This window comes from Egretta garzetta, unplaced genomic scaffold (genome assembly GCF_000687185.1).
Source record: "Egretta garzetta isolate BGI_Z169 unplaced genomic scaffold, ASM68718v1 scaffold235, whole genome shotgun sequence".
Classification (NCBI taxonomy): Eukaryota; Metazoa; Chordata; class Aves; order Pelecaniformes; family Ardeidae; genus Egretta; species Egretta garzetta.
The window spans coordinates 194,325-217,306 of record NW_009259792.1 but is presented as its reverse complement, the minus strand read 5'-3'; positions in this window follow the sequence as shown (position 1 = coordinate 217,306).

Below are 22,982 nucleotides of genomic sequence, written 5' to 3'. Positions count from 1 at the left end.
AACCAGCTTCCTCACTCAGATCTAGAGGTGCAGAAACACTTTTCTGTCTCCCCCTGTTTAGAGTGCTTTAATCTTTAATCTTCTTGATTTTAGATTACCAAAAATGTCTTAATACATGTAGCTTCATTTAATTCTCCTAGGAAAAGTGAAGGAATAACACCAGGAAGACAGAGCACATGCCCCTTCCCCAGCTTTTAAAATATTTTTAACTATTAGGGACATGGTTTAGTGGTAGGATGACAGGGTTAGGTTAAAGGTTGGACTTGATGATTTTAAAGGTCTTTTCCAACCAAAGCGATTCTATGATACTATGATTCTATTTTGACTGACTCCCCAATCTGTTCACTGCCCATGGAGCACAAGTGGAACATGCAGCCCGGGGATATAGACTATCACCACAGACAGCCACCTAAAGCCTTTTATGTGTCTAGAATCAAATCCTCCAGCTACCTGTGCTATCAATCTATCCTCTAAATTGTACTTCAGAGGAAGCAAGGGACATGGGGAAGGAGAACAGAAACCTAGGCTGAACTATATAGCCTACAGCACCTTGTGGTCTAGTTCCTTTCTTTCATTTTGTGCGCCATGGCACATAGCTTTTTGGGAAGTCACCACTGCCTCGATACATGAAAAATATAGCTGGTCTATATTTATGCCACTCACGCTTATGTTTTTTTCCTCACTCACAACATCTTTAAAAGCACTACCACAGAAATGAGACCACTGGGACTAAGGCTGATGTCAGAACACAGAAGAACCTCTGCTCAAAACTGCTTTCAAGTGGGCATGGTTTCCAGCAGACTTCAGATGCCTGTGCTTAGAGAAATCTCCTTCCTTAGCTGCTAAGCCAGGATTGATGCGCATCACATCCAATACCTTGCTGAGGGTGATCCTTCCTCAATTACAGTGCTCACACCAGTGACAGAGCACTCTCAAATATTGCACATCAATGACTGGCTTAAAAAATTAAAAATAACACAAAGAAACACATTTTCACATTAAAAGCTGCACAGAAGATGTCACCTCAACCAAATGTGTTTGAACACCAATTATCTCACGCAGGAACAAACAGCAATAATTTGCAACAGATCCTAAACTGGGAAGATTTCGGCAAAGGCAGTAAGAATGCTTCCTGTGACAAAAGACCTTGGTTCGTTACTGAGCTCACGTTGCTCGGTGCAGCTGTGTGGTCTGATTCACCATTTCTGAAATCCGTTCCTCTGATGTCATTGGTTTCCACACTACCATCTGTTTAAAGCAGTCCTCCAAAAAATGGATCTCTCTCTCCCTTTTCCTATCCCTTGCACATGCTGTAAATGAAATTAAGCTGTCCCTTATACTACGCCAGTTTTGGCCTTTGCCAGGGACAGTCCTTTTTCTTTTGCTACGTGCTGATACTGCACAGCGTTGGCTCCAAAGGCATTCATTTTATTCTATTAGATGTAGACACTTCCACCCACAACAGTTACCCCAGGATTCCTTCATAGTCAACTGAGGGAAATAAGCATATTTAGGAGAGGATTTATCTCATCAGCTTTAGCTGATGTCTAAAATAGCTCAAATGAAATGCAGACTAAAAGAACCAATCTTTCTCCATTGATTAGAGAGGAAGCCTGAGGGGTTAGCTCAGATATAAATGTCAACATTATAGGCAGCAAGATAGGTGAGATGAATCCCAAATTAATTTACCAGTTAGATATGATGGGCAAAGATAGAAAAAAAGAGAAACAGGAAAATGAAAGCATTCATGACAAGGTATACAGATAAACATCGCCAGACCAGAAATAGACCTCAAACCTGTCCCATTTTGGCCCAGTTCCCTTAACTCTTTCTCTGCAACTTCCAATTAATTCTCCTATGACACAAGAGTACACTTACAAAATTCAGCACATAATTTCATACACACAGAGATAAAAGTTATATATACTTAATTTATATTTTAAATTAAGCTTGGGTGTTGACCCAGTGAGTTTCTGTTCCTGGAGGCCAGCAAAACCGGTACTTTGAGATCTGTTAACCAGGGAAGCACATAGGCAAATAAGCATATTCTGACTTTTAGTTCAGTGAATAAGGGTTCTTCTTTTTCCTTTCAGTTTTTGCATCCTTACTGCCCTTGAGGCTATTAATGTAATTGCTCTTTTCCAGTATTAACTCAAGAATGAAAATTTTACTAGCAACCTGTGCCATTGGTTAGGATTAGCTGATGGTGAAAGGCTGGGATGACATAGGATACTTTGACTCAAAATATGAAGACAAGAATATGAAGACTGATATGCCCCTAAATAAATAATGACCTTGGCTTTTCTTCAGGTTATGCTTAACACTGAAGTAAATGAATATTGAAACTCATTAAGATAAATGTGCTTATATATTAATCCAACCTGTCAGAATTTTTATGAAAATACTATCCAAATTTAGGTTGAGATTTTGCAATGAAGAACAGGGAAGTTCAGCCCAAAATACTGCCTTATCCAAGTGAGGTTGGCAGAATGGAACTAGAAAATCATTGTTCCCAAAACCACTTAAGGTCCTTAGGTTCCCAGAATGAATTAGGACAAATCCTGTGCCTATTATTAGCAAACGGGTTTTAAACTGAAGCAGGGAAGGTTTAGACTGGATATAAGGAAGAAATCCTTTACAATGAGGGTGGTAAAACACTGGAATGGGTTTGCCCAGAGAGGTAGTGGAGGCCCCATCCCTGGAAACATTCAAGACCAGGTTGGACAGGGCTCTGACCAACCTGATCTGGTTAAAGGTGTCCCTGCTCCCTGCAGGGGGGTTGGACTAGATGACCTCTAGGGGTCCCTTCCAACCCAAAACTTTCTATGATTCTAAATAATCCCCATGAGAAAAGATGGCCAAAAGGTTCAGCCAGCAAACATATCTTTTCTTAGTTCCATGTCCTGATCCAATCTCATTCAGAAGTGAAAGTTGCACACTAGCAGCAAATTGCACCCTAGAAAAGGGTTTGATAGTCCTGTAAAACATTCTGAATGCTCCCAAGGTGCAGTGCAATTACATGCCCCAGTTGCAGCATATTTTCAGCCACAGAGGGTGGGATTGATCACATAATTCTGTGTGTCTACATGAAGAAGTCCATATGTGAACCATGTGCTCCAGTCAGTCAATGGCTATCTAGTCCTTATAAACTGGCATAATCTAGTCAGCACAGCTTAAAGGGTGATCCAGTTCATCTGAGCATTGACGCCAAGGTTGTCTGCTGAAGCAGGACTCAGTGGCCTAAGTAGAGGTGTCTAGCATAACTCCATGGTGGTCCCAGCTGCAAGGCCATGATACTTTGTAGGTTGTGTGTCACACCCATGTTTGACTTACCTGCGGATTACTCCAAGGGTTAAAAGTAATAACGTAAAAGGTGAAACATCACTTGGTGATCTGGACAACGGGGCCACAGCTGTAACTGTAAACTAAACAATGTTGGGGGACATTCTCTGGCCCTAAAGCCAACTGATATGTTCTGGCCACATCCGTACAGCTAAACTTTCTTATCATCCTAAACAACACCCAGCTGGGCTTTCTAAAATGGACTCTGGCCTGTTTCAAGTCTCGGGAATTGTCTGGGAATTGTCTGAAATAATTCTGGTTTGTTCAGCCAAAACACTGGCAGGGTCTGCTCTGACAATTTCACGCTACAGTTGAGCCGTGGAGTCTGTGCCCATGCCCTAGCACTGCTTAAATTACCGGAATAGGTAAAATCTACTTGTTTACCTGTTAGGCCTGTATGTCTTGTGTACCTCATTCCTGTGATTAGGTTTTGTTTCCAGCTCTTTTTAGTGAACTATAGGCATCACGTTGCCAGCCTTGCTTACGAGATCCACAACATATTCTCTTCCTCCAACTTCATTCACATACAGGTGCAAAGGCAATTTTTGCTTTATGTGGGAATTCAAGACGACACCATTCTCTCTGACTGCAGAATGGCAGGCGAGCCTTCTGCGATGCTACAGTCTCGAAGGTAGTTTAATCACAGCTTTCCTGTATACCAAGAAATGCAATTATTTTATAGCTAACCCATTTCAGAAATGCTTAAGGTGGTCTGAAACAGAGACTATGCTGGGCTGGCATCTGACATAGGAGGATTTTAATTTGATATGCCTATAAGCACTGTTACAGGTAGATGATTTGAGCAGAATGACTTTTGCATTCCTCCTTTTGTGAATGCTGTACACTGTGATTAGTTTTCAACTGCTACCAAAACCAGCCTCTCCACCAGGAGCCAATCTCAATAACATGGCCAGCAGGACAAGAGACACACACACAAACCCCCCAGCCAGGGGCCGTCCCTCGCTGGTGTGTCTCTCCAGATTTCTCTGGAAGAGATCTCCCTACGACCACCAGCTCTGCTCTTATGGCCCTGAACCCCAGCAGCCAAGCCCCCAGAGAGGAGGAGATGTGCTCAGGGCCCTGATGTCAAACAGGTGACTGCAGTTGATGAAATAAGAAAGGAATGCAACAGAGAGAGGGTTTGGATTGGGGAGAGGGGTGGAGAAAGCAAAACTACTTCCTTTGGTGACCACCTCACTTCATTACATACCCCAAGTTCAAAACTTCCACCTCTTTGCAGGAGAGCAGGACTGCATATTTATTGAGTGAAGAGCCTATGGAAGGCTATGGGGTGAGCAAGTCATTGCCAGTAAAGCACTTAATGAACTAGGTCCTTTTCTTCTTCATAAGTTATTGGTACTCAGTGAGTGGCTTGTGACAAAATTTTTCACCCCAGGGACTACTTGAAGATTGTTTGATGCAACTACTGTTTCAAACATTCAGTCTGAATGATATGCTGTTGGTTCCTCATCCCAGCACAGCAGAGCTTTTGCTGTTCAGTGGAAGCATTCGCAACCCTCGCCTGAATTTTCTAGATGGCTGCACAGAAATTTCTGATAGTGACACACATGCAAGTACATGTCTTTGAAGTATATACTACTTTCCCTTTTCACAAAAGTGTCAGAACGGAAACAATTTCATACAAAAGGTCTTTGCCAAATTCAAACAGAGTTTGAAGTGTGGGGGGTTCCTACAATAACTTCTCCTTTCTGTATGTCCTGGTTTCGGCTGGGATAGAGCTAATTTTCTTCATAGTAGCTAGCATAGTGCTGTGTTTTGGATTTAGTACCAGAAGAATGTTGATAACACACTGATGTTTTCAGCTGTTGCCAAGTAGTGCTCAGACTACTCAAGGACTTTTTGAGCTTCTCCTGCTCGCCCAGGTGCATAACAAGCTGGGAGTACAGCACAGCTAGCACAGCTAACCCAAACTGACCAAAGAGCTATTCCATACCATATAATGTCATGCTCGGGGGGGTTAGTTGGTCGGTCGGTTGCAGGAAGAGTGATCGCGGCTTGGGGGGTGATCGCAGCTCAGGACGGGCTGGGCATCGGTCGGCGGGGGGGGGGGAATTGCATTGTGCATCATTCGTTTTGTATATTCTGTATATTCTGTTATCATTCTCATTATTACTATTATTATTATTTTCTCTTATTAAACTGTCTTTATCTCAGCCCTCGGCTCTAACCTTTTATTTTCTTTCCGATTCTCTCCCCCATCCCACTGAGGGAGGGGGGAGTGAGCAAGCGGCTGCGTGGTGCTGAGTTGCCAGCCGGGTTAAACCACGACACTGTAGCACTTGTTATGCTAAAGGATCAGGGAGCTGCACAGGCTGTGAGGAAAAACCTGCAAAATGCTTTAAAAGTCCATGTATTACCCTTTTCTTGTGGAAAATTTGAGCAGCCTGCAAGCATCTTAACAGAGGTGACCTCATTCTATCAAATGTGAATTGTTTCTCTAATTTAAGTATGTCAATACCTGAACAATTTGAGGAGAGAGAAGTTTAGGGATATATATTATAGGCTTTCTTCTCCTGGCTGGAACATGAGTATCCAAGCGCATCACATCACTGCAATACAGGGACTCACTGCAGTCCTGTTGGTGTTATACGTGCAACCAAAGAAAAGTGCTCTCTGTGTTGAAGAGATAATAAAATAGGGTCATTTGGTGCTAAAGTGAGATTATAAATAATTACTACATTGCCTTTCATTCCACATATCATTGCCACTCGTTGATAAACCCCAAACTTCACTAACCCCTGTAGTCTTAATGGAGCACTGAAACATTTAATGCACACAGGGATTGTTGATAATAGTGCAAAAACATATTGAGAGGCATGCCGAGTGCTAAGAAGAATTTAAGCATTAAAAGGCAATGCATTTCTGGTGCTCTTTCTATATCTGCTGGTGTTCTGCACTTTGTGCTTGTTCTTCTGTAAGATTTCAAAATCACGCTGCCATTTCTGTATTTTTGCATCCACATAAATACATAAACCTGAGTATCTGTCACTTAGACTCCCTGGAGCTTGTAATGATATTCTTTTCAAATATCAACAAAGAGCCTAATATCTCCATAACTAACACATTCCACCTGACTGTTCTCCGATGGGCAGCAAAATAAAACTGTGTCATACATTTAAAAACAAGACACCTTTGGGATTCCTCACATCCTAGGTCATGACAGTCCCTCTCAGGAGGAATTGTCTATAAATATTCACATAGCTTCATTGATCTCCTTACTTTCTTTCATCATAAGACTTATAAAATTGCACACATCTGGCCACCCACGTCTCCCGTTTACTTTGTTTCTATCTGCAAACAAGTGCTGTCTTGTTTCTACTTTCTCTAGTTATCTGTGCCCTAAGTATTTGCCACCTTCACAAACTGAAACATAAGAGGTTTCACTTGAACATGAGGAAGAACTTCTTGACTTTGAGGATGACAGAGCCCTGGAACAGGCTGCCCAGGGGGGCTGTGGAGTCTCCTTCTCTGGAGATATTCAAAGCCCGCCTGGATGATGTCCTGTGCACCCTGCTCTGGGTGAGCCTGCTTGAGCAGGGGGGTTGGACTGGATGATCTCTGGAGGTCCCTTCCAACCCTTGCCATTCCGTGATTCTGTGATTCTGCTTCATCTGCAAACTCTCAGGGTAAGAAAAGGGTGTGGGTATGTATATTGCTCCCAGCATGTATAGCACAGCACAGTGAAAGGCCCCAAACAGGAAGCCTTCATGATACAGCATTGTAAAAAATAGCTAATGTTTGCTCATTCTCCATTTTCTACAACTGCAAAAGTGGATGGACTCAAGAACCTAACTAGAAGGTTCTCAATGTTGTTTTCCTGTTGTGCTCTACCAAACACTGCCTAGTCCTGACTGACAATACCCCCTTGAGCTATTATCTCAGGGCTCTCAAGGTGAAGTTTTTTGCTCAACTCTTTTCAGGCAGTTTGTAGCAGTTCATTCTCTTTGTATCTTCATCTCCAGACCAGTACCTTGCAGCTGGGAGCACTGATGAGCCTCTAACTTCCTGAATTACACAGGCTCTTGAACTACAGAGAGTTGGGTTTCTTTTATCACTTCTAGCACCCAGCCTTTCTGTAGGTGTTAAGCCGCCCAGCTATCGTACAAACTTGGAGGGAATCATCGCTTTGGCCTAACCATTTCTACACCTCTGCTCAAGGGACACTGAATGGGAATCCAACTTCTGTCACACTGAGCAAGTTCTAAAGCAAACCCATGCAAGCATTTTTAGTTATTGACATTACTGGTTTACACTCTGTCACGCTGTGTCAGTGGGAATTGGAGCAAGCCTTCCTTGGGTTGCCAGCACTGGTAACTCATGTCCCGCTCTTCTTTGTAGCTGGAGGTACTTTCTTCTGTAGCTGAGATAAAAGCTGTGGTCTGATTGTTAGCTTGCTTGGAGGGAGGAGGTTAACTCAGTCATGCTGTCAGTCTATATGTGTCTGCTTGTCCCATCTTTTTAAACTTAATTGATCTTCAGGAGCAGTCTTACGCACATTTGATGGAGGAGTAAAAGTCTCAGGTACATCAATCTTCTGGAATTTTCATTAAAATAGGCAGCACTAATAGTAAGACTCTGTCAGTGACACTTCATAGGGAAGATTGCAGTACAAGTTTAATTTTTCATACAGTTTAGATGCAAAGATCTTATACAGTGGAAAAGACTCAATACACACTTGCATCTTAATAAGCAGCAGAAATTCTAACAAAATCTTGGGAAATTAGGCTTTGTTGTTTTTGCTAGTTACAGGAAAACTTGTAAAATGCAGATTCTGTCTGTATTTCTGACTACATGCTATCCATAAGTATATATGGGGGTTGGTCTTGATGATCTCCAGAGGTCCCTTCCAACCCTTGCCGTTCTGTGATTCTGTGTGATTCTGTGAAAACAGCTATTTAATATGAAACAACCAGAACTCACTAAAACAACATGAAAGATTTGGTTTAAAGTGGTTATGATATGAACTCGCAGCTAGAAGGACTGTTTATTTACCTGTTAAAGGCTCTTTGATGCTACTTGAGATGCATATGGGCACGTTTCTTAAAGAACTGGTTTGTAAAAAAGCAACGTGATCCAAGCTGTTAATGATGAAATAAGGCCTTGAATACCTTAGATGAACAAGCAGTGAATCCCAAAGTGAGAAATACCTCATCCATTGCATCACTGGTAGTTATGAGGACTACATGGGTGAATCCAAGCCACTGCTGCTCACCGTCATGAAATTGGGCAAGGCAGCTGATACAGTGAAGAAACACCATGTTACCTCTAGATCTTGTCTCAGAAAGCAATAGCTCTGTATATAATTTCTCAGTCCTGTCTATGAAAGACTTACAAACGATCTTCACAAATATGCCTAGAAACACAATCATAACTGTACTGGATGTCAAAAATAATTTTATCAATAGAGACACAGTGATCTGACACATTCCAGCTAGTCACTAGCTTTTGTGCTATAATTACCTGTCTTTCTATCTCTACAAACTACAGGGGCTACAAATGTTGTTACTTCTACTCTGATTAAGTATCTTGCTCTGCTCAGATATAAACTGCCTTTTTCTTTGAGATTGTATAATCAGCTAGCGTAATTAAGTTAATTTCAGAGCAGTTTCCAAACTCTGCTTAGCTTGAAGCTCTCTGGTTCTGCTTTGGAACCAAAGACCCAGTGAATCCAAAAGCTTGTGTACTTTCCCAGCTGCCAATAAGAATATCTAAGAAATGGTGTTTCCTCTCACTTTTATCCTTAAACTATAACTATATAACAATCCTAGCTCCATTTCGACTAGACATTGGCTGATTCTCAGCTCTGTGCTCCTTATAGGAACTAAAAAAAAATGTATTAATATTCCTCTTCAAAACTGTATCATTGTGAAAATGAAGAAACCATACACTGTATTAGCAAAGAAACCGATATACGCATGTAGATAAGGATATGCATTTTATCTGGAATCTTCTACCTTTTTGTACTCACACATAGTGGAGGGTAACTCAGCAAGAAGGCCAACAGGAAAAGCAGTGAGATAGGAGGATTTTTCAGTACATTTTTCTCAGTTGTATGAAACAGCATCATATGGGTTTCAGTGTGACAATTCCCAAATGTGTGGGAAACAAAAGCCATGGGGCAAATATAAAAATGATGGCTGAGAACCCCAGTTTTCAGAGGCAGAAAACATTGTCACTTATAATGACTTCTTTTCAGGACCATCTGTGAGAAGCTCTGAAAATCAGGTATCTTCAAACTGTAGACATGGAGATGTCTAAAGGAATAGAACAATTCTGAGATGTCCATAGTGATGGGCTCAAGGAGCAAGAATGAGTCAGCATCAGAGTAAGACTTGCCTGAACAGTTACCAGCACCGGGTAAAAATGCCACGAAAGACTGATTTATTTCTCTCGTTAATTTGAAAGCCAGTCTGACAGGAGAGCTTCCTCCATTTGGTCTGCTGCTTGATCACTGTGGGGGAAAATAAAGACATTGTTGTCAAAAAATCTGAGATTCTGCACAAAAATGACAGTGCCTCTACCAACTCCATCCCATTCCTCAGTTATTTATTTTTCCTTAAGAGAACATTTTTAGTATCTAAATTCATGTTGGACCTGCAATCTGAATCCATATATCTTGCTGTTGCTGTCAAAGACTGCCATGGGAAGATTTGTTTGTGGTAAGGAAAACCATAATTTGCTTTACTGCTAAACAAAATTTATAAAGGAGGTTTCTTTCCTTTTCTGAATCCAAATCATTAAATACTCATATTTTTCTTTTAGCTTAGCAAATCTTATCCATATGTTTGAACTTAAGGATAATCACTGCATCTGCACAGAAAGATACATACAGGACAGTAATTAAAGGATTTATACAATCAGCATTTGAGTTACAAATAGTGAAATATCTTTCTTCCAGAATAATGACAATTCCCAACAAAGAGAGAGGAATAAGATTTGGTGTTTGTTATATTAATTAATAACAATGCCAAATCCCCATCTAAAAAACAAATCCACAAGCCGAGCACATGGTCCCTCCGGAACATGTAAATCAGAAGATCCCAATGCTGTCTCCTTCTTCCTGTCTCAAAAATTATGAGCTGATCAAAGAAAAAACATGGAAGTAAACCAAACCTTTCCCAGACTGTTCCAAGCCTATTTTCTCCATGTAATGCCTGTCTAGTTCTTAGTAAAGCTAAAGGGATTTATTTGCATTTAAATCTGAGCAAGTGCTGAACACCTCATTTCATCTTAATTGTATGGACGGAATTCTGCAGCTAAAACAGAATTCACAGATGTTAAGTAAACTGAAATGCACCTGTAATTGATTGTGATGAACCTGCCTGTTATGTCCTTTACTCTAAAAGATCTGAGAGTCTATCTTGTCAGTTAGAACGTCAGGAAAAACTCCAAACATAATTGATATAACCAAATAAAGGCAATCTGTCACTAAGAGTAAAATATGATGAAATTTCAAACATTCTTCTAACAGCCATGGTCTGGAGCCACCTTGGGCACTCTTAATGTAAAACAAATATCCACACACATATGCACAACATTTATTTTTATAGAATGTCCTAGTTTCACCTGGGATAAAATTGATTTTCTTCCTAGTAGCTGGTATAGTGCTATGTTTGGATTTAGTATGAGAAGAATGTTGATAACACACTGATGGTTTAGTTGGTGCTAAGTGGTGTTCATACTAGTCAAGGACTTTTCAGCTTCCCCTGCTCTGCCAGGGGCACAAGAAGCTGGGAGGGGGCACAGCCAGGACAGCTGACCCCAACTGGCCCAAGGGCTATTCCAGACCATAGGGCATCCTGATCAGTATATAAACTGGGGGAAGAAGAAGGACAGGGGGGATGTTCGGAGTGATGGCGTTTGTCTTCCCAAGTCACTGTTAGGTGTGATGGAGCCCTGCTTTCCTGGAGGTGGCTGCACCCCCGCCTGCCGGTGGGAAGTGGTGAATGAATTCCTTGCTTTGCTTTGCTTGCGTGCATGGCTTTTGCTTTCCCTATTAACCTATCTTTGTCGCAACCCATGAGTTTTCTCAATTTTACCTTTCTGATTCTCTCCTCCATCCCACTGTGGGGGGCAGTGAGTGGCTGTGTGGTGCTTAGTTGCCAGCTGGAGTCAAACCACAACATAGAAGGTGTGTATTAACAGCATTATAACATACAGTCAAGTTCCCTGTTCCAAAGGTAAATCCAAAATGAGCAAGAGACTAGTAGGTTAGTCCTGTCCCTGTGCATGCTCCCAGACCATCTCTCTTGTTGCTGTTATACATTCAGATTTGCAGCTCCCAGCAGCTATAACAAAAGTCCCACTGGGACCATGCAGACCCCAATCTGCAAGTCCCACTCAATGTTTCAAATATAGCAACATATTACTGTGATCATCTGCATTTTATATTGGGAACACATTCACCAAGGACATGACCTCATTTTTATTAAGAGTGTAAAGGGAGCATCAAAACTTCCTTCGCTGACACTCCTTCTGCTTCTGTAAACTTCATTGCTAAGGTCATGAGAAGTTGGAAGGAATCATAGATCTGAGCTGCCTAAATGGCATGGTGCTAAAAATATATTTATTCAGAATGGCTAATTAAGGTGAATGACTACCAGTCCTCATTAGCACTGAAGTGGTGTTAATTTGATTAGACTCCTGGCCTAGATAGGTTTGCAAGGCATTGTGTTCCTAATGCAATTTCTCTAACAAGAAAGCATTTCAGATGAGATGTTACCCGTCAATGTCTGCCTTTGTATAAATATTAAGTAGACATTTGCCTTTTAATGTTGATATAATTTTTAGGGAGGAAGGAAACAGCAGAGATGTGACATCTGTATTGCCTTGGGATATGGGAAGAAAGTGAGAAAATAAACTTGTAATTCTTGCTCCAGTTTCATTATTTAAATACTTTGTAATGCTTTCACAGTAGAAAGTCATACTTGAAATGTGCTCATTAAACATGTCTTTCCTTTAACATACCATTATATACTTCTTGCTCTTTAACTCAAAACTCTCTTCAATCAATATTTCAATGCTTAAACAGAGTTAACATGGAAACATAAGTTTTAGACTAGAAAAAATACCTTCTGCTGCATTCCTTTTGCCAGAAGGCCTGGGAGGAATAGGAAGAATGCGGTGTTTACTTATTCATTAGAGCTCACGATGATCTGTGCTGGTAAAACACTCAAGAAAAAATTACACATTTAGTTGGACTACGAATATTTTACCACAAGAAATCTTGCTCAGTGACTGGGCTATAAAGTTTAGCCATTATCAGAAATCAAAAAGATTTTTTTTTTGAGCAACTCTTTGATAGATGGAAACCAAGATTTTATAGAAAATACCAAATAAATAGCATAATTACTAAAAAATATCAAGAGGTTAGTTAGTCCCATGAACTTCACAGGTGATCCCATAGGCTTCTGGTTAAAAAACCAAGCTATATTTTAGGACTTCTTGGGGAAGATTCACAGGGGCAGAGATATCAGACTATGTCATGGTGCCCATGGCCCCTCTGCTAAAGCTAGGGGGAAATTTTTCTAGTGCCCTCCTCTAGCCACAGCCCTTCCTGCTTCTCATGTACCCCCACCAGCGGCAGAAAGGGGATTTACTCACAGTGAGGTGAGATTTACTCACAGTGAGGTGAGGAGAGGTTGTTACACAGAAAGTACTTTTAGATGCTGTACTAGAAATAGGTGGGAGGAAAGATGAAGAAGAGGAAAGATGAGGAAGATGGCATTGGAAAGATGGAGAAAGATCAAGATAAAAACCTTTGTCACAATCCTTTTAGCGACCTCACTCAATCCCTCTTTCCCACTATATCTCCTCCACACCAGACAGAGCTTACTCTTCCTCCTACCTCATTCCTCCAAAATGTGCTCTGACACAGGCTTCCACCAGTCTCTTCCCTTGTAACCACCATTTAATTCCATGTTGCTTCATCTACAGAAGAAAAAACCCCAACATTATTTTGACATCACTGGTATGGCAAAATTAAATTTTTCCTACTTTAATAAGATGACTTACACATTTATTGCTATTTCCTGATGTATTCTTAGACTCTGAAAAACTGGTGTAGAGATTCACAGGGTGAACCAGCCTCCACGAGGTGGAAAAACAAGTTCCATCAAAGGCCAGTTGGACTTCTTATTCCAGATTGCTTAGGTGCATTTTGAAAAAAAAATTTATCTGGAAGAAAAAAATTTACATTTATTTGTTTGTAACATCTTCTAGGTATGCTTATGAGGTGGCTTTGCAGGCCCACGTACGTGTGATAAATGTGTGTGCAAATGAGTATTCAATGGTGCTCGATAGAAGATGATGTAGTACTCTGAAGAAGTAAAGGACCAGAATCTGGCTCATGGAAAATAAGCTTATTTTATGGCTCATTCAGGTTTGTTTTCTGGTCTTCAATATGGAATGGAAATTCTGCAGATGGAGAACATATGCTTCGCTCTTGGAATGACAAAAGCGGTGATCAAAGGAGCCATTTCTTGCTTTAGTGCTCTTATTGAAAAAAAAGCCTTGTCTTCTTAAAATGTTATTTTTCATCTCATTCAAAAACTTTCACTTTTTAACTAATTAACTACTTTTGGACACTATTTCCAGCTTTCCGTCAATTTCATAAGTAATTTTGCTTCCTAGTAAAATAGTAAATTCCTAATAAAAATAATTGTCTAGTAATTAAGAACTTGAACAAGATGAAGTCCAAACAATTAAGAGTATTTAATACACTGTTGGGACAACATTTCAGTAAAGTCAGTGCCCAGTACAGACGTCTCTGGGAAGGAATGGACATATATCCAGTTGGAGTTTTGATATCACCACTCTCATAATGCAGATTGGGAATATTTGGTATATGGATTCATATAAATTATGTAACTCCAAAATGCAGATTATTCCATGGCAAGCAGCATTGGGAGGAAGAGGAGGGTTGCTGGAGCCATCATACGTGGCTGTAACTGTGATTCATTCTGGCTGCAAATATTATATTGTTAAAGAAATAACTTTATTCTCCCTCTTTCAAAAAAGTGCTACAGAAGACATCTCAAGAGAGTGGATTAATGGTTGCATCCTTGTGTTCAGTAATACTGAATGCACTGAGTGCTTCTTCCACCACTGAAGCTTTATATGTCATTAAAATTTCTAAATAGATTTATATAAAAACTTCACCAGGATTTATAAGGCCAAGTTTTAAAAAATGATCGTCAATAGTATCATAAAAGATTCTACTTCTTCCAAAATTAAAAAGTTGGCATCACAATAAATAAGTGCATTATAAACTGGTAAAAACTTCACATGCGTCAATGCCCCCAACCACTTTACTACCCTCTTAAAGGACAAAAGAGCAAGGAATTTCATTTCATGTGGTACAAAGAACTTGAAAGTTATATATATATATATATATAAAACAAAAAGAACTTCATTCACCAAGTTTCTGTAGCCTCTGAAGATTTATGCCCTTTTTAAAAAATGACATTTTGTGTAAATATTATAGGACTGATCTAATAAAGACTGCACGTAATCTAATCAAGTAATGGAAAAGAGAGATGGTCTGGTTTAAATAGCCAGAGACTGTCCCCTTAGTAAAATATCATATTATAAAACATTTTTCAACTGTTTTCTCACATCTAGTATAAATATTTCAAACTAATGGACCTTCTCTCCTTGCCTATGGACAAAATGAAATATCATCTTCCACGCAAGCTGATGATTATCAATTCTGTTGAAACAAATTCATCTAAATTAAAATCTTAGCAAATGTTTTGGAGGATGGAATTCAGCTAAATTGATAGACATTTATTAGATACATATCAAATGAAACTGGAAGTTATCTAAGGAAAAGGGAACAACAGAAGTTACTTTGACAAACTCATAGAAGTGAAACCAGGCCTAATGACTTCGGGTGTTAGCATGGCAATACAATGTGTATTTCTTATAAAGAACAGGATCGATCCAGACTGCTGTAAATTGCCTCCATCCAACACACTGATTCTAAATGGATAAGCTGGAAAACAGAATTCAGCACTTTATAATGAAATAGTAGGTACAAAGTAGTCAGTATATCCCTTCTAGCTATATCCTTGCCTATCCAAGTACCTCCAGATGCAGGTAACTTTTCAATGAATGATACTTTTTACCTATTTCCATCACCCATCCTTCTCACCTGAATTTCTTTGTTACCTTCTATACCATGAGACACAGTAGAATTGAAAATGAAAGTATAAAAATTGTCCTAATTTGAAAAAATAATTATCGGACTGTTTTGAAATTTGTGAGGGAAACTGGGAATGGATCTACCCAGGAGAACATAAAAAATGCAACAAGGAGCAATACAAAGCCTCCATTGGTTCTATGCAGCTTTTCTGGGCCCCTTTTTTCATATAGCCTGAAAAAAACACACCTTTATTAGCTCCTTATATTTAGATTCTGAATGTAGATAGGACAGAAAGACTGCATGTAGATGAACTTGACATAGTAGAAGGGTGTTATGGATAGGGATGCCATTTATTCTGCTTTTCTCCCAGATAAACTTCTGATGCACTTTAAAGAGGGAAAAGTATACTTTAGGAAGAAAAAAGGATACATTAGAAGATTTTACTTCTCTCTTTACCAAAGCTCAAACCTCCCCTTGACCTCCTCTTCTGGTCTTTTCATGGTTCTTTTCTGTGTGACATCTTCTTTAAGTCCATTCCTGTCTTTGCAATAAGAGATTTCCACCTTCCTGTGAAAGATCTGACCACGCACTGCCTGAGTGCGTTACTCTCCTCTCCTGAGGTGGGAGGAGATGTGAGCCTGTGTTGCTGTTCCTACAGGATGGTTATGTTTTGCTTTTATGAATGCCACATCAAAAGAAATCTGCATCTCTCCCTAAAGCCAGCCAGAGTCAAGAAGTGTGTTGTGTCTTTATCATGTCTACAGTGTTATACCGATCCTTGAGAGCTTCCAGGGTGCTGAAGCCCCCATGTCAGAGAAGCAGGGTTAAAAAACTCTGCTAAGATTCCATTGCAGTCTTTTAAACATTTTTCTTTCCCTCTCATTAAGGGCTGATTTACACCATAGTTTGGAACAAGGTGCAGAAATGCCAAAGCTGTTGAAGATCTAAGCATTCAGTCGACATATAGCATTTTTATCAGCAGAGTTAGCTACAGAGTTGGTTCAAGTTTCTTTACATCCACAGGGCAGGCATGCCCTAATTATCTCCGTGATAAAGAGCAAGATGTTCAAATTTGATATACTAGTCCCTGCGGGACAGAGCAGCTAGTTGAAAGCAGGTCTGTTAAACCTGTGGTTCTGCTCACTGCTGCTGCATGATCCTGATCTAGATGGGGCTGCTTAGGGGCTACAGGGGCTTAGGCACAGGCGGTTGCTCTTGTCCAGTCAAGATATAACACTGGGGTTGTTGAAAACTACTCTAATATTTAGAGTGGGGAAGAGAGGGTAAAGGACAAAGTAATGACTGATTTCAGTTCCTCAGCTTAGAGCCCTCAGGAAAAAGATTTCCCTGACTGGGAGAAGAACTTATCATGAGATTGACAGAGATAAAGTTATCCCTAGATTGGAGATAGGCTGTGGTGCGCAGCCTGTCACAGTAGCTATGCAAGGACTGTCTCAAACTGCATTATCAGCCTGAAATATTTCAGTTCATATCACACTATGTCACTGGGTTTGGCTGCCCTGGGGCTCATGATTCCTCCACTTTCCTCCAGATCTACCCAGTCCATTCCCAACATACTCCTCATACGGCTTTGCCCCAACTCAACCTTTACTATGACTTTGCCTCCCGCTCAGCAGAGGTGTAGGAGCTGATCATGCTGCATGGGCAACGTATTCAGATCCCAGAGGACAGCAGGCCCTTCCTGCAGTTTCACATCCTACTTCTTCAGTGGACAGGCCTTGTAAAGATCTCCTGGTTTGAGAGACAACCTAATATGTGGGAGTGAAAAATGTGATCTCAGAGGAAAGAAATAAATCAAGGGAGTACAGGGGTATGGAATTGGAAGTTCACTCTGGGATTTTGCAAGTTATCAGACTCAAGAATTTATAAGGTACTGAAGTATTGGCATGGGCATTAGCTGGTGAAGGGTCTGGAGCACAAGTCCCATGAGGAGCAGCTGAGGGAACTGGGGGTGTTCAGTCTGGAGAAAAGGAGGCTGAGGGGAGATCTTATTGCCCTCTACAGCTGCCTGAAAAGAGGTTGAAGTGAGGTGGGGGTTGGTCTCTCCCAGGTAACGAGTGATAGGATGAGGTGAAACGGCCACAAGTTGTGCCAGGGGAGGTTTAGGTTGGATATTAGGAAAAAATTTTTCAACAAAATGGTTGTCAAGCATTGGAACAGGCTGCCCAGGGAAGCAGTTGAGTCCCCATCCCTGGAGGTATTTAAAAGGCGGGTAAACGAGGTGCTTAGGGACGTGGTTTAGTGGTGGAATGGCAGGTTTAGGTTAAGGGTTGGACTTGATGATCTTAAAGGTCTTTTCCAACCTAAATGATTCTATGATTCTATGAATTAGTAACAGTGCTAGAAAATCATTGATCGACAGTTCCAGTATGCTCAACTGTGAGGGAGTCTGCAAAGAGAAAAAGGCCAAGAGGAGAGGAAAGCACAGACTCACATAACAGCAGTTTTGCAGAAGGGACAGGAAACCGCGCAGATGCTCCTAAGCCTCCTTTCCACAGCTAACATTTCTGTGAATGAAGTACGCTTCTAGGTGAAAAAGTTTTCAGGGAAGGATCCCCTGTGAAAGCAAACAAATAAATGCTTTCAGCACAATAAGAGGAGCCCAGCAACAACTAACCCAGCTTGTCATTTCCTTTATTACAGCTTGGAAGCCAGTCGGTCCCCTGTGGGACTGAGGCTAGTGCAATGACAAAAAAAAAAAATACAGTTTTCCTGCCAAATGGACGCATTTGAAAAAGCTGCTATTTCATCATGATGAGACATTTAATTTGCCTTGCCATCTAATAGATAAAATGAAAAAACAGAGGCTCTAAAACACACCACTGATGTTCCAAGCTTCCAAGCTCCTCTCCCTCAGATAACACATTTCCTACATTAACGAGATGGAGGCACTCATGTGTGGTGCAATAAAGACAAAATCAAGTGCTCTTTTGCAGTGTTCTGTCAAATCACCCAGGAAAATCTGTGGCTGCAGCTTTTATGCCCCGATTCAGAATTGTATCGGAAGAAGATATAAAAAAGCAGAATCCAATATGGGACTCATCTGGAGACTGAAGAAGTTTCTAAACATCGTAATACTACCAGGACATAATTATGCAGAGGCTAACACAATTAAGCAGAGGGTGAAAAGACCAGGGGTCTACTAAAGTCTGTGAGGGTTTTTTTCACTGGGCTCGATGGATTGCAGATGTGACTTTAACTGCATGTGCTGAATTTGCCCACAGCTTTACTGATGTGATTGTTCATCCTATTTTTTACTCCAGCATGAAGGTTTTGTTGCTAGTTAGATGAAAACACGTAATTAATCAGGAGTTCTACAATAACATTCATACCCGCTATTAAAAATATGAATCAAGCCACATGGGCTTCTAGCCCCTTTTAATTAAATCTTGTTGCATTTTCTCTTCCTCGTTATCTCTCAGAAATGAAAGCCAGGAGCCGAAATTCAGAGTCCAGAATGCATCCCACGTGGGACTCAGGCAGATGCTACTCTTGCTGTGCTATGCACGCGTAGCTTTTACAGTGAAGATGTCACTGCCCTTATACTTAGTTCAGCATGCCCAGTACATGAGTGTCCTAGATGCTTCTCAGCTTTCACTTTAATAGCTCCTTAGAACAGATGTTCCTTTCTCCTCTTTGTATTTCTTTCTATTCCCCATAATGATGTTTTCTCTGAAAAGTAAGAAAGTGCAGGCTAAGACAGTGCAGGCCGTGCACTTGTTTCACAAAAGAAGTACTACAGGTAGAACACTTAAAGATAGAGGTCTACAGGGTGGAGGTGCAAACTGGACTAAGTCAACATGGTGTCTTCTTATAGTCAAATTGAAGCAGAAAAAGCACTTTTAGGAAACAATTAATCTGACTTGTTTTACTTTAGAATAGAGTGGATATTGCTCTAAAAATGTCTCAGTACAGAGGGGGCCCAGAGTGACTGCCTCTGGCATAAATGTTGGTGTCTACATCTGGTGAGATGAAACATGTGCAATGCCCAGAAAACATTTCCATTTGCACTTGCTCCACAGAGATGCAGCTGGAATTCTGCAGAAACATAAATTAAAGCTTTTTACCATCCATCTGCTTTTTCCAACTGTAAGCGTACTACTAAGCCTCATGTTATGTGGCATCCTAAAGAAGAACTGTACCTCAAAAGGCCAAACATTTAATTCATTAAATATGGAGATAAATAATTGTTGAGAGGAAGGAAACTATTAAGTGTTTTAGGTGAGGGAAAATAGATACTTGTTCTCAGTGGATGACTGCTGAGCAAATGTAAGGCAATGAGGCAGAGACAGAGGAGGGCTCTTCCAAAAGACTGGAGCCTCAGAGGAAAATTCCTGACATTAATAGGTGTAGGTGTGTGTTGAGGTACACAGGGAAGCTGAGAGAAGTAGAGGAGGGAGTGGACAGCAGAGAGGGTCTATAAGGGAGCACCTACAGACTCCGTCCCAACTGCAGTTTAAAATGTGATCCAAGCTGCAATTTGGGAAGCAGAGAGCCAGCTCATTGCTTCTCACCACTGCCTTGGCTGAAGTCACCAACTCCACCCCACCTTCAGATGCTCATCCTTGACCTTTTCCTGATGATTATCATTTTCCTGTTCAGTTCCTGCTCAGCAGCAGGCAAGAGTGCCATTTCTATCAACCAGACCCCAATTATTGCAGCAAATCTGGTTTGTTTTGTCTCAAGCAGGCTAATGATGGTCACAAGCTGCTGAGCTGTTTGGTAGGAAGGTGAAGTAACTTTGCTGGTTGGGAACAGCTGAGAGTGGCCTGAGGCTGTCACCTCTCCATCCAGTGCAGAAGCAGAGGGAAGGGGAACCTCTCTGTCTGACAGCAGCCTGGAGTGAGCCAGGCAGGCTGGAAAGAAGGGCCATGACTACAGGCACTGGGAAGAAATGTAAAAAAATTCAGTGCCTACCTGAAAAAATGGAATTATTTGCTGGGGCACAGTTACTCTTGTAAAAAGCCATAGCTCTCTCATCTTTGCAGTTATTTTTGCCTCCAGTTGGCTCATAATGCTCACAACCTGGTTCTCTTTCCATTAATGTTCTTCTAGTTAACGTTCTCTGATGTGCACTAAAGCACCTATCAATTATTCATATTACAACAGCACCACTATTTCTTTTAACGATGAGATTAAACTGTTTATTGAAGCTGCTGACCCAGGCTAGTCACTAATGAGACATTTGGTTCATTACCCTGTATTTTTCTCTCTGCTAAACTATCAGTTAGAAGGCCTCAGATGGGAACCATCCAAGCTCCTTATAGGATTCCATGTAACAGGTGAGACAACAATAAAATGTGTGAAGAAAAGTTTAAAAGTTTCCAAAGATGGGAAGTTAAAAAAATATTAAAGAAGAGGACTATTTTTCTATTTCATTGGTACAAATCATGAGTTTTGCAAATATTTTCTTTTAATAGAGACTCATTTTTGGAGAAAGTGTGCAACTGAGAAGGGAATCAGCCTTGATGAATCCAGTTACAACTCAGAAACTAAGTATTTGTACCACAAGCAATTAATTCTGCCGAGATTTATTTAAATTGCAAATGCAGGAAGGAGATAATTTCAGTTCTGCCCTTTTCATCTGAAACTCCACCCTATCCCAAACCTATCAGCATCAGATCCAGTCACAAAATATGCAGAACAATGTCATCAGAGCAAACTTTAATTAGGGGATCATACCCAAAGGGCATGGCACTGTTTCTAATTGAGAGGTTTTTGTCCTTTCCAAATTACCATTTCAAAAGACATCACATTGAGTAAAGCTTTGGTCCTTTCCATTGGTTTTAAAGTTCTTTAAATCTGGGACACGACAGAAGGAAAAGACGTGATACCTGTGTGATATTATGAACTGTCAGAGTGCTTGTTTAAAACAGGTAGGTTTCTGCTTTATGAGCTATATTAAATTCAATAATACACATCACAGGTTTATCTATGTGGAAGAAAGAAAAGAAGAAAGGAGGGAAACAAGGAAGGAAAGAAGGAAGCAAGCAAAGAGGAATACCATTACAGTTAAAAAGAGTGAAAGCTTAGAAGTTCTGCCAACTGGTGCTCCCTTAGTTCAGACCATGGCAGAGGCCTGAAATCCCCAGCAGAGGTAGAGTGGGACTCAGGTGCTGCCAGGAAATATTGGCAGCAGCTACTCCTGTGCTTGAAAGCATTTTGACAAGGCAAACTTACAACCAACATTTGAACAGAGATTGAACAGAGCAGCTACTAAGTGATCTTCTCCTTTATTTCCCTTGGTGGAAAGGTTTAAAAGAATCAGTGGTTCTAGCTGCGTAAAGATTCGTGTAAGATATTATGAGCTGCAGGAAGTAATTACCATATGTCCTGGTAGCTGATCACACATTCAGTACCTAACACTGGCAAAATTAGCGGCCCCCACCCATTCCAGCTCCCACGCTTTCCTTTTGAGGTTAGCCAGGAGGGACGGGCGCTTACCGTTGCTTAAGTGACCACAGCTTCAGAAAGCAGATGGTCTTTTTGTTTTCTTCCTGCCCCCGCACACTGCAGGGCACCAAACCTCCTGCAACTGCCAGAAACATCTCCTGGGACCATCAGGGTACAGCAGGGCAAGGGGGCTAAATAGGGAAAAACCATGGAGAAGAGCAGTGCAGGAAAGTGCAGCCCAGCCAGGCCCATCTCTGGGAAACCGTATGCCCTTGGCTCTGTGCAAGGAAAATCACAGAGAGAAGAATTGCTGAATTTAACCTTGGAAGAGAATGCTACATCAGGATTTGTGGTCAGCCGCAGAAGGAAGAGTGGCTTTTTTTTCTTTTGCCTGTAATTGCTAGAGAAAAAAAAAAAGGTCAGAAGAGCAACATATCACTAGTCAAAACCAAGATTGCTGAGGGAGAAACAGTATCATGATCTAGCTCCCCCCAAAAATAAGAATCATTACTATTTAATATTTGAAATAATATCAGGAGGTTTTGTTGTTGTGTGGGTTTTTTGTTTGTTTTTTAACTTGACTGCTGCTCTGTGGAACTGAATTCTTAAATATTTCCCCATGTCAGAAGACTGCATTTTCTCTGAAAATGAAAGCTCAGGCATTTACGCAGCAAGACATTAAAGAATAGGACCTTCAGAAAAACAAAAGGAAAACAGTAAATAGTAGGAAGTTAGTCATAAAATCACATAAACTGATAGCCCTGGCAAAATAGGAGAGTGCTTGCACATAGTAAGAGTGTTCCCAAATGCATGTATATTGGGGCCAAAACTGACACCTGGGAACCAGCAGCACAGTGAAGAGGTGTTCAAACTGGTTTCTGAACCATTAAGTTCACACATGATGCAGCACTGGGCAGACTGGCCAGAAAAATATTTTTTTCACTGAAAGGATTGTTCAGCATTGGAACAGGCTGCCCAGGGAAGCGGTTGAGTCCCCATCCCTGGAGGTATTTAAAAGCCGGGCAGACGAGGTACTTAGGGACATGGTTTAGTGGTGGGA